We start from the raw sequence: 9,905 nt of genomic DNA on the forward strand, positions 1-9,905 counted from the left end.
TCCTGTGAATCACATCTTCCTCATCTTCTTGTATCCTCTCAAACAAAGTTTCCATGTACTAGGCCGTTATGCTGCTGAATTCCCCCACTTACTGCCTTTAAACCATAAAAATCACTCCTTAACTCCTTATCTACTTATCAATAAACAATGCTTTAAACCTGCCAGCTGTTGTCTGCTCTTTGCTTCTGCTTTTTGACAAAACACAACAACTTAGCTGCATTGCATAATGTTCAATTTTTTAATGAATTATTAATTAAAAATAGATCCAAAAAATAATTTGTCACTTATTTTGAAATTGCATTGAAGAAATACGTCACTTTTTGTGACCATTTTATGACTATTTTTGCTATGAAACCATGTTGAACAGGCAGAAGGGAGGAGGACAATGAAGTGGTAGTCCCCAATATAGAAGGTGACTCTGGAGCCAAAATCGAACATGATCACACACCCACATCGTGAAAAGAATACTAGACAAGCTTTCACATCTGTCACTGGATTTCCTCTGAAGTTCTGCTACAGACTTGATTGGAAAACCTTGCTGACAGACTGTTTAACTGTCTGGTTTACTTTCCCTTGGCTCTATCTTAGCAGCTTGTGGTGGTCTGAACTTTGCAAGCAGCGGTTATTAAATCCCTGAAATTAATGATTAATTCAGTAGCACAGCAGCTGATGTGCACACCAGCCTGCCATAAATTATTATTAGATCGTGCTAGGACTTGCTCCGTACGTTGGCGGTTGCTGTTTGTGACAAACACGGGTTCCAGTGGAATTCATAGCAGCTTTCCCTTCCAGAGAGTTTCACTTTCACCAATGAAAATAAAAGTGTGTCAAAGCAACGCAAGTGAGCAAAACGTCAGCAATATGATAACAATAGAAAGGATAAAACCCAGAAGTGCATGCCAATTACAGGCCAATAAAAAATATAAAACAAATGAAAGGAATTAAATATTAAATAAAATAATAACATTACAGACAGAGATTGGATATGGCAAACATACTGCCCTTTTTATAAACCCAAGTATAGAAAAGATTTTAACCATCAGGTCATTTTTTTTACCCCAGCTGTTTTTTTTTTTTTTATGTACCATAAAACATTTATGGTACATAGAATCTTTTTCAATTAAAAAAAAATACTAACTAATACACGTTTTGGTGATTTTTGAAGTCCACCCATTCCAGGCTTCCAGGCCCATTGCTGTGGTAAAGATGATAGGTGGAAGGTTGTGTGGGAACCCAGGAAACAAATAAAAAAATGTAACACTAGCATAGGATTTGAGTCAGTTGTAATTTCCCTGGTCTTGTGATGTTTTGCAGAGTAATGCACAGCACGACAATGAAAACAGCTAAACTGGTGGAGATGAGTCAGGATATAAAAATGTGTGAAAACCATCATTATCAACATTAAAATGTTTTGATTATCTTTCATATGAACAGTGTAAGTATGCAGTGTTACTGATCAGGCCAAGATCTTAGTGGATATTTTAAGATTTCTTTGGTGCAACAACAAGAATAAAGCCATCATAATAGATGCCTACCTGCCGACTAATACACTCACTGAACTCTGATTTGCATTTTTTTTCTACCCTCTTGTCAGTCCAAACTGGTCAGGTGCACTTACCACAGAGTTTGCTTATTAGCACAGAATTATGTCCCACTGCTAAGACAGGTGAGTCAAATACGTGGCCCTAGGGCCTGAAGTCGCTCACTGAAAGACCCGATCCACCACACTGGATGGCTTTAAAAAGTCTAAAACCTGCAGAGAAGCAGGGCACGGCTTAGTTTGGGCTTTTCCCTGTTTTCCTGTATGAATTCTTGTGTTGCAGGGTTTTAAACTTCTAACATCTACCATGACACTGGCAATAATCAAGGATTAGGGTTTTGGTACAGTTAGCATCTAACCTTTCTTGCAACTCTTCTAATAATTAATTAGTCTATTAAAAAAAAGTTTTATTTATTTTTGCAGAAAATCTGTGACGCCAATATGAGTGGATGAAAGGGAACATCTTCCAGTTATGAAAGTGTGCCTAGTTAACATGTGGCCAAAATAAAGCACAACCCTGTTAAGTGTCATGGTCTGTGTGCAGGGAGGCATGAAAGGTCCCAAAATTCAGACTCAAATGCAGAGGCCAAGCTGAAACTCAAAATGTTAGCTTTATTGCTGAACACTGGGGAAAAACTAAATTAAACTTGGCAGGCTTGGCAAACAGAACACGCAGACATATATGAGGGAGATTGTGACACTGATGAAGAGAAACACGGGGCTACACTGAGGGATAACGAGGGGAATGAGACACAGGAGGAGAGCACAGCTGAGAGTAATTAGGCAGGACGAGACAAAGGAAGCAAAACTAGAAATTTTAACATAAGATGCAGACAGTCAAAGTAAAACAGGAAATATAATACAGACGCGGACTTGAAAAGGGGTTACAGCGCAAACGTGGAACACAGAGAGAAACCAATAGACTAAAAACTCTAAATAACACAAAAGAGAAGATTATTAATAATAAACAACACAAAACACTGGGTCACAGACCCAGTCACCCAGGACCATGACATTAAGAACTTAACTTCATCCAAGCCAAAGACTGAAACAACAACCTTCACACTGACGCCCATAATCCTGCGTGCACATTATCTTACATTTGTTGATTTATGCAATCTTCAGAATACAATCCCAACCCCAGTAAATCCGGCCGTGGATTGATTAGCTGACTAATGTGATGGGGAAGTAACCGCTCACTAATGTCATGATGGAAGCCATTAACGCGGTCAATGCATGGTCAACATTTATGGCACTTAATGGCCACAGAGGCATCTTTGCAGTCAAAAGCAGTCACAGTGTGATGGTGAAACTTCCAAACAAACAGTTGATGCTGTTTTTATGGACAGCAAAGTTGCAACAACTGATTTGGTCACTATACGGCTGTGAGCAGACAGCCAACTCAAAATGAATTGAGGACATTTCATCTTTAAATGAGAATCTGATGATTGTAACAAAAACAAAGCTGACAGTGTCTAATAACTGCACACAGCAGCCCGGGGAGGTGACTACACATTAGCAGCTTGGGTGAAATCCCTCACACAGTTGATCTCTAGCAGTGACTGCACACATTATGGAAGCAATCAGATTCAAAGCGTTTCACTTGCCTCTGTACAGCAGCTGATGGTCGGCCTGTCCGTGTCTCTCCCAGTGTGTGTCACTCACTGAGTGCATGTGTGTCACATGTCAGCCTGCAGAATGACCGTGTGATGTCATCGGAGCATAGCCCGGCTCACCCAGCGGTCACACCCACACTGGCACTGACTGTCTGAGGCAGACACGACTGCCAGCGGCTGAAGCTCTGATACTGCAGTCAATATGAAGCGAGCAGAGGTGCAGAAATAAAAGGTTTGTTGGCAAGGTGGGAATGCAACTGCAGCGCAAACTCTGCTGACTCACTGTTGGAGGTTTTCCAGCCAACTGGACTCGAGTCTTCATCCATCTGAAAAAAAACACCCAACACTCCACAGACAAGAAACCCCGACTCCTCTCAGACGATATACAAACATATACAATACCTTCAACATAGATTTTCACTGGGAGACACCAGAGTTATTGGATTTTAATTTGCTTTTTCTCTATTTTTTTCTTTTTTTGCACATTCTTTCGGATCAAATCAAATCAAATCAAAATGTATTTCTATAGCACATAATAATACAACAAAGCTGACCAAAGTGCTTCACAGTCGGTCAGAGCAATAGCATAAGACAGCATAAAAGAAACAGAAAAAGGAGGGCAGGAAACAATATGAACAATATGAGTAAAAACAACAACAACACATAACTAGCCACGAAATAGCATATTAGTTTGAATCAAAAGGTTATTCCAGAGTCTGGGAGCTACGACAGCAAAGGCCCAATCACCTTTGAACTTCAGACGAGACCTCGGTTGCATCAGGAGCATTTGATTACAAATGGAGGAGTTTGCATAGATAGCTGGGAGCCAGATTGTTTAAAATTTTAAAGTTAAGCAAGAGAATTTTGAAATTGATGCGATATTCAACAGGGAGCCAATGTAGGTTGGCTAAAACTGGTGTGATGTGGGCATAATTTCTAGTACCAGTTAGGAGACGTGCAGCTGCATTTTGAACTAACTGGAGGCGGTGGATAGAGGAAGATGGGAGGCCCAAGTAGAGGGAATTACAGTAGTCTAATTTGGATGCAAGTTAAATATCAGGGTGACAGCTCAGATGAACAATTTGGAGACAAAGTTAGAGAAGGAAGGATGTGATGATTTGGACATGTATGGAGGAGAGAGAGTGGATATATTAGACAAAGGATGATGAAGATGGTGTTGCCAGGCAGGAGGAAAAGAGGATGACCTCGGAGGAGGTTCAAGGATGCAGTGAAGTCTTAAAATGGGTCTTTCTTCATTTTTGTGACAAAGGATTTCATGATAAAAGTATTAACATGAAAGTAAGTGGTCTTTTATCTGTCCCAAATTATAGATTCTGATTTATTTTGATGGTAAGAAAGACAAGTGAAATTTTCAGCCTTTTCTTTAAAAGTCTTTGAGATATTCACGTTCAAACGTGCCTCAGATTTCAGGGTGTGAAAAACAAATAAGTCTCGGATGTGGGCTTTTACCCGTTTTGTCTCACTGAGAGTGGGATCTCAGATAATACAAAGACATTAAGAGAACAAATACCAGAAAATCCTGGCCTTTACCAAGATAACTGGAGCAGAACGGACTGAATTGTTGGCTTCTACAAGCTGTAAAAAAGTCTCCTAGTGTCCAGTATTGTAAGATACTACATATTGTGTGTGTGAGATTGTGAAATTTGTGGTGTCATTGTGATGTTGTAGGGTGTCATATTGGAAAAAATAAAAAGTGTGTTGTACAGCTCTCACCATGCTCTTTCATATGATGTTATACTCAATTGCTAACAATGAAGGTCATATTACCGATTTACTGATATCTGATATTTGAATACTGACCTTGATCTTGACTATGAACTGATTTTAAACCAAATTAAATCAACTCGAGTTCGTTATTGATATTTACTATCGCACAACATTTGAAAATTATACTTGAAAACTGTAGATTGGAAACAAACAGAACCAGTTTTCCTTCACTTCGAAGGGAAAAACTGCAACTCATTAGTTGAATTTTCACAATGAACAATCAAAACTTTAGAGTCAGAGCGGTGAAGGAAAAATGTCATTCCTGTATCAAACCCTGTTCATAAAATGCAGTAGAAGAAAGTGTTAGATGTTTTATTACCGGCCGAATGAAGAAGAGGCACGCTATAGACAAAAGCATTAGACCGCACCTGTAAATCATGCTCAGCAAGACATTTTGGAACTTTCAGCTTTGTGGAAACTGGTTGAAAAAATGATTTCTGCACAAAGAAAGGTCCAAACAGGCATGACTGACAGAGTTAGATGTGGCAGAACTTGACTGCTTTGCACAGAGCCCTAATCTCAACCCCATCAAACACTTTGATCATACCAGAAGGGAGCGTGCAAGCGTCTGACATCAGTGTCTGAACTTACAAATGCTCATCTGGATAAATGGACAACATTCCCACAGACACAAAAATCCTGTAGGAAGCCTTCACAGAAGAGTGGAAGCCTTGAAAGCTCCTGCAGGTATAATCTGCAAGTTTCCCAGTATTTCTATCTTTCCACTCTGATGTCTGTCTAGCAGTTAAAAATCCTCTGAAATAGACTTTGGATCAACAATTAGTGAGCCGACACCTTTGCAAAACGCCAAATACCAAACAATTTTGAACAATACTGGTTAATAACAGAGTAGTAAGTGTACCAACCTAATGGTCTGTGGGCTCAGAGTCCTCTCGTGTGTAGCCAGGATTCTTGATCTGTTCAGAGAGGATGTATCCAGTTTAAATGAGTCTGATAAGCTGTTACTGAGCCACGGTTCAGTCAGGAGGAAACCCAGCAGCTCTTCATCTTTTTGGTTTTGCCGGTTGTGTTAGCCTTGAGCTTGCACCTCTTCCTCCTGACTCTGTGCAGCTTCCTCCATTCCCCTGCTGCCGGGCTTCACATCTCCAGAGCTCTGCTCACGGCGTCCTTGACAATGCATCCTTGGGAACGCATTCTAGGGAATGTGTTCTTGGGAATGCACTTTTTCCTCGGAGATCGTAGCCACTCGCCTGCATGACAAACTGCCAGAACAAGCTTGGAGATGTTGGGCTGGGGAATAAAAGAGTGCCATTTATCCAATTCCAATTAAAATAGCTGCATATTACAGCTTTAACTGAAGAAGAGGGAGTGATTGTGAACAGAGAACAGAGGACACAATGTTTCATATCCCATTTTATCAACAAAGCATCCATGGATTGGAGAAATGCTGTCCCAGCTTGTGGAAAAAATATGAAGTTCAGTGAGCTGAAATGGCTGTGGCGAGCTGATGTTCAACACATTTATTATATCTGATTTTAAAAAAGCGTCATAGGCTCAAATTATGTGTGGCATCTCACTCAGGGAAAGTTTTCTCTAATCTGACAGCAAAGGAGTGACTAATGGGACTGGACAATATAACCAAAACTGCATTTCTTTAAACAGCGTCTCAAAAGTGAGGCAGTGCCCGCAGAGTCTCATGTCCAGCTATACAGCAGATATAAACGTGTTTCTAAACAATATGAATTGTTTAGAGATTTATAAAATTGCACACGGATTATTTTTCTATAACAAGCATCTATAAACTAAATTAAAGGCTTATTGCCACTTTGACTAGTCTGATCCAGGTGGCCGCAGCTTTAGAACCACACTCCTGGTAACTGGAGCCACAAGCTGACCTTGGACTCTGTGCTGTTTGAGACCCTTATTCTTTTTTTTAATGCAATCATCTGGTGAATATTCAGGCTTGCTGTGTGGGTACTTGTATTAACAGCCATATACTGTGTGTAACTGTAATCACATTACATTTTTCATTGAAACTGTAACAATCACATCACTGTGCTCAGTTAAACACATTAGAGTTGCAGTTATGTTACACTTACTTGTGTTACAAAGAATCTTCTGTACTTTTAGTATGTGAGTGTAACTTTCTTGTACAAAGAGCGATGACGGGAATAAAAACAAACTGCAAGCTGCGTTCATGGTCACAAGGCGATTCCTGTGTCTTCGTTATCAGAGAGGTGTCTGCATGATGGTGAGAAGTAGGCGTGGGTTTTAAAAATCTATTTCCAGATTCAAAACAATTTTAGTTTGAACAAGGTGATATCAAATCATTAAATCCTGAATCAATTTTTAAATATAAATGCATTTTGCCAGACACGCCAGAATCTCAGGTTAAAGCTCACAAAACTATTTCAACAACCATCAAACAGCTAAAACAGCAAACGATTAAAGACCTGGACACACTGTCAAGTGCTGAAAGCTGACATCTCACAGATTCTGAAGCTGCAGGTTTCGTCACTCTCTGACCAAAATTCACTGAACCAACAGCAAAAGAAGATTAAAACTACACTTCATGTTTGAAAAACATTGTCATGAATTAGACGGTAAATCTCTCTCTCCAAAAAGAGTCGCAGTGATTAAATCCATTCTGAATTACAAAGAAACTAATTCAAAGTTTTTGATGTCATTTTGCTGTTAATTCCCAACTATCTGAGAAGCGTTGTTATTCATGACAACTGGGAGGAGACCGACAACACATGATAAACTACATGTGCAATCAGTGGACTGAAAACAAAATCCTGACAAATCATTCATTCGGACAGTGTTGTTGCAGGATGTTCATCATCCAAGCTAGCAAGAGCTGTTATAGTTTCAGGTATCTTTGTGGGCTCCTCAGATTTAACTCTTTAGGTACCACATTCTGTGTCACTGATCCTCCAAATCCAAAAGTACAAATGTGCCTGCTCATTTGTTAAGCCACCACACTGTGGTGCTTCACTCCTCCCACAGAAGCAGATGGTGAACCACACAACTACATACTAAATACGAGCTTAGTACAAAACGAAATGAAGATATTTCACCCCCTATTTAATATTTTCGCTGGGAGTGAGCAGAATGGACAAGATTAGAAATGAGTGCAGCAGAAGGACAGCTCAGGTTTAAAGACAAAGTTAAAGACTCAAGCTTGAGAATGTTTGCACATGTACAGAGGAGGGAGAGTTGGATGATGACGATAGAGCTGCATGGCATGAGGAGAAGAGGAAGACCTTAGAGAAGATTCATGCTGTGAAGGAGGATATGGGCTGGTATGGCTTGCAGGTGAAGCTGTACCGGCCCATATCGCCAGGTCGTCTGCTACTCTTTGTGGTAAATCCACCTCCCTGTCTGAACTCACATTTGTTTTTCCAATTGTTAATATTTGTGTCCCTTTCCTGAAGTCTCCATGCCTAAGGACCAATACTTGTACGCTTCCATAACTTCTTGGCTCAACGTCCTACTGAACATCCCTGCAACATCAGCGGCTGCTCAACATCTCACCCGCCCGCTTGCTCTCAAAGCTCGGGATTTCCCCTGTCACTCACCTGCCTGACCCTCTGCTTCTGGAAACATCTGTTAAAAGAATTCCTCCCTTGGATTCTCTTCTATCTGCATATCTTACCTGGATGTTTCCCTCTCACCTGCCTCTCAACTCTGTAGAACAAAGTAAGGAAAACATTTTTCAGTGAACTCCTCACCAGTGACTCTAGTTTGCCCTCCAGCCCCTGTGGTCAAGTCTCCTGTGAAAAGATAAAAAAACAAAAACAAAAAAAACAACTTGCTTTTCTTGTGAAATATTCTTTCTGCTTGAGTCAGCTTTTGGGTCTGCCTCTTTGCTCCGGCCAACACGACCTTTTGACAAAACATCCACATGACTCTCCAAACATCACAGATACAGAAAAAGCTTGTCTGAGTGATTCAAGGAGAAGCGTTTTAACTCTTTCTCTAGTATGTTCTTAGGTGGGAAAGGATTTGTGTGCACAATGTTTGGTGATACATGTTCTACATTTATAGCTAACAATACTTCAGCTGATGGTTTGTTTACAAAAGCTGATCCAAATGTAATCACAAAGAAAGTTCAGTGTTTAAGCAGTTTGACAGATTTTTGAGAATATGGGAAACTTCATTAGTCACACTGTGCGTCATGTATGAGGCATTTGTGAGGCCTGATGAATCTGTCTCACACCAAACAGCCTCATGAATGAACAACCTGACATACACCTGACTGGATACCTCCCTATCATAATTGTAAAGATGAAGCAAAAAAAAGCAACATGTGTAAACATTTAAATCTCTGTACAGTTTGTGACCATCAGGAAGGTCATTTCACTTTCCAGTTTAGGGTGCTTAAACCCCAGGTGTGCAAGCACAGATGGTTTTAGATTTTATGCTATGAGGAATTAATTCAAATCAAAAGGAGGCAAAATTGTGTTTCATCTAATTTATCCTCTCTGTACTGTTGGTATGTTAGTGTCACTTTCTTGAGATAAAAGAAAAACAAACTATTTGCTGAAGGCCTCATGGATTTTCTTCATTATCAGGCAAATGCCTGCATGACTGTGAAAAGAAAACACCTGACAACTGATCAAACAAAGATTATCCCCATGAGTATAAAGGTGCTGTTGTTCTTTCATGTCTGTATCAGTGCTGGTTGTGCTGTCATCGCTTGCCAAAGTTTTTTTTTTTAACAATAAATCCTTGTGGTGTATTAAAACTTTAACACTAAAATTAATGTCTATTCCCTTTATTTGTTTAACAACTCCAACACTGATAACAGTCCATCCATTCTCTTCCATTTATGCTTATCAGGGTACCCCTGCTACCTTTGGGCGAGAGGCAGGGTACACCCTGGACAGGTCACCAGCCTGATGCAGGGCTAACACAGAGAGAAAGACAACCATTCACACTCACACCCACAGCAATTTAGAAACACCAGTTAGTCAAACTCCACTAACTGCATGTCC

The 9,905-nt window shown here is 40.1% G+C and overlaps 1 protein-coding gene across 1 annotated transcript in view; it reads right to left on the minus strand.

Moving 5' to 3' along the window:
* The window catches only part of pip5kl1 (phosphatidylinositol-4-phosphate 5-kinase-like 1), a 53,243-nt gene extending 47,325 nt beyond the window's left edge, over positions 1 to 5,918 (minus strand). The window contains exon 1 of the mRNA XM_006782136.3: positions 5,811 to 5,918. The gene's annotated coding sequence lies outside the window, so the exon portion shown is untranslated. The remainder of the gene's footprint in view (positions 1 to 5,810) is intronic.
* Positions 5,919 to 9,905: the final 3,987 nt, after the last annotated feature.

Source organism: Neolamprologus brichardi, chromosome 7 (genome assembly GCF_056152115.1).
Source record: "Neolamprologus brichardi isolate AB-2024 chromosome 7, ASM5615211v1, whole genome shotgun sequence".
In the NCBI taxonomy this organism is placed as follows: domain Eukaryota; kingdom Metazoa; phylum Chordata; class Actinopteri; order Cichliformes; family Cichlidae; genus Neolamprologus; species Neolamprologus brichardi.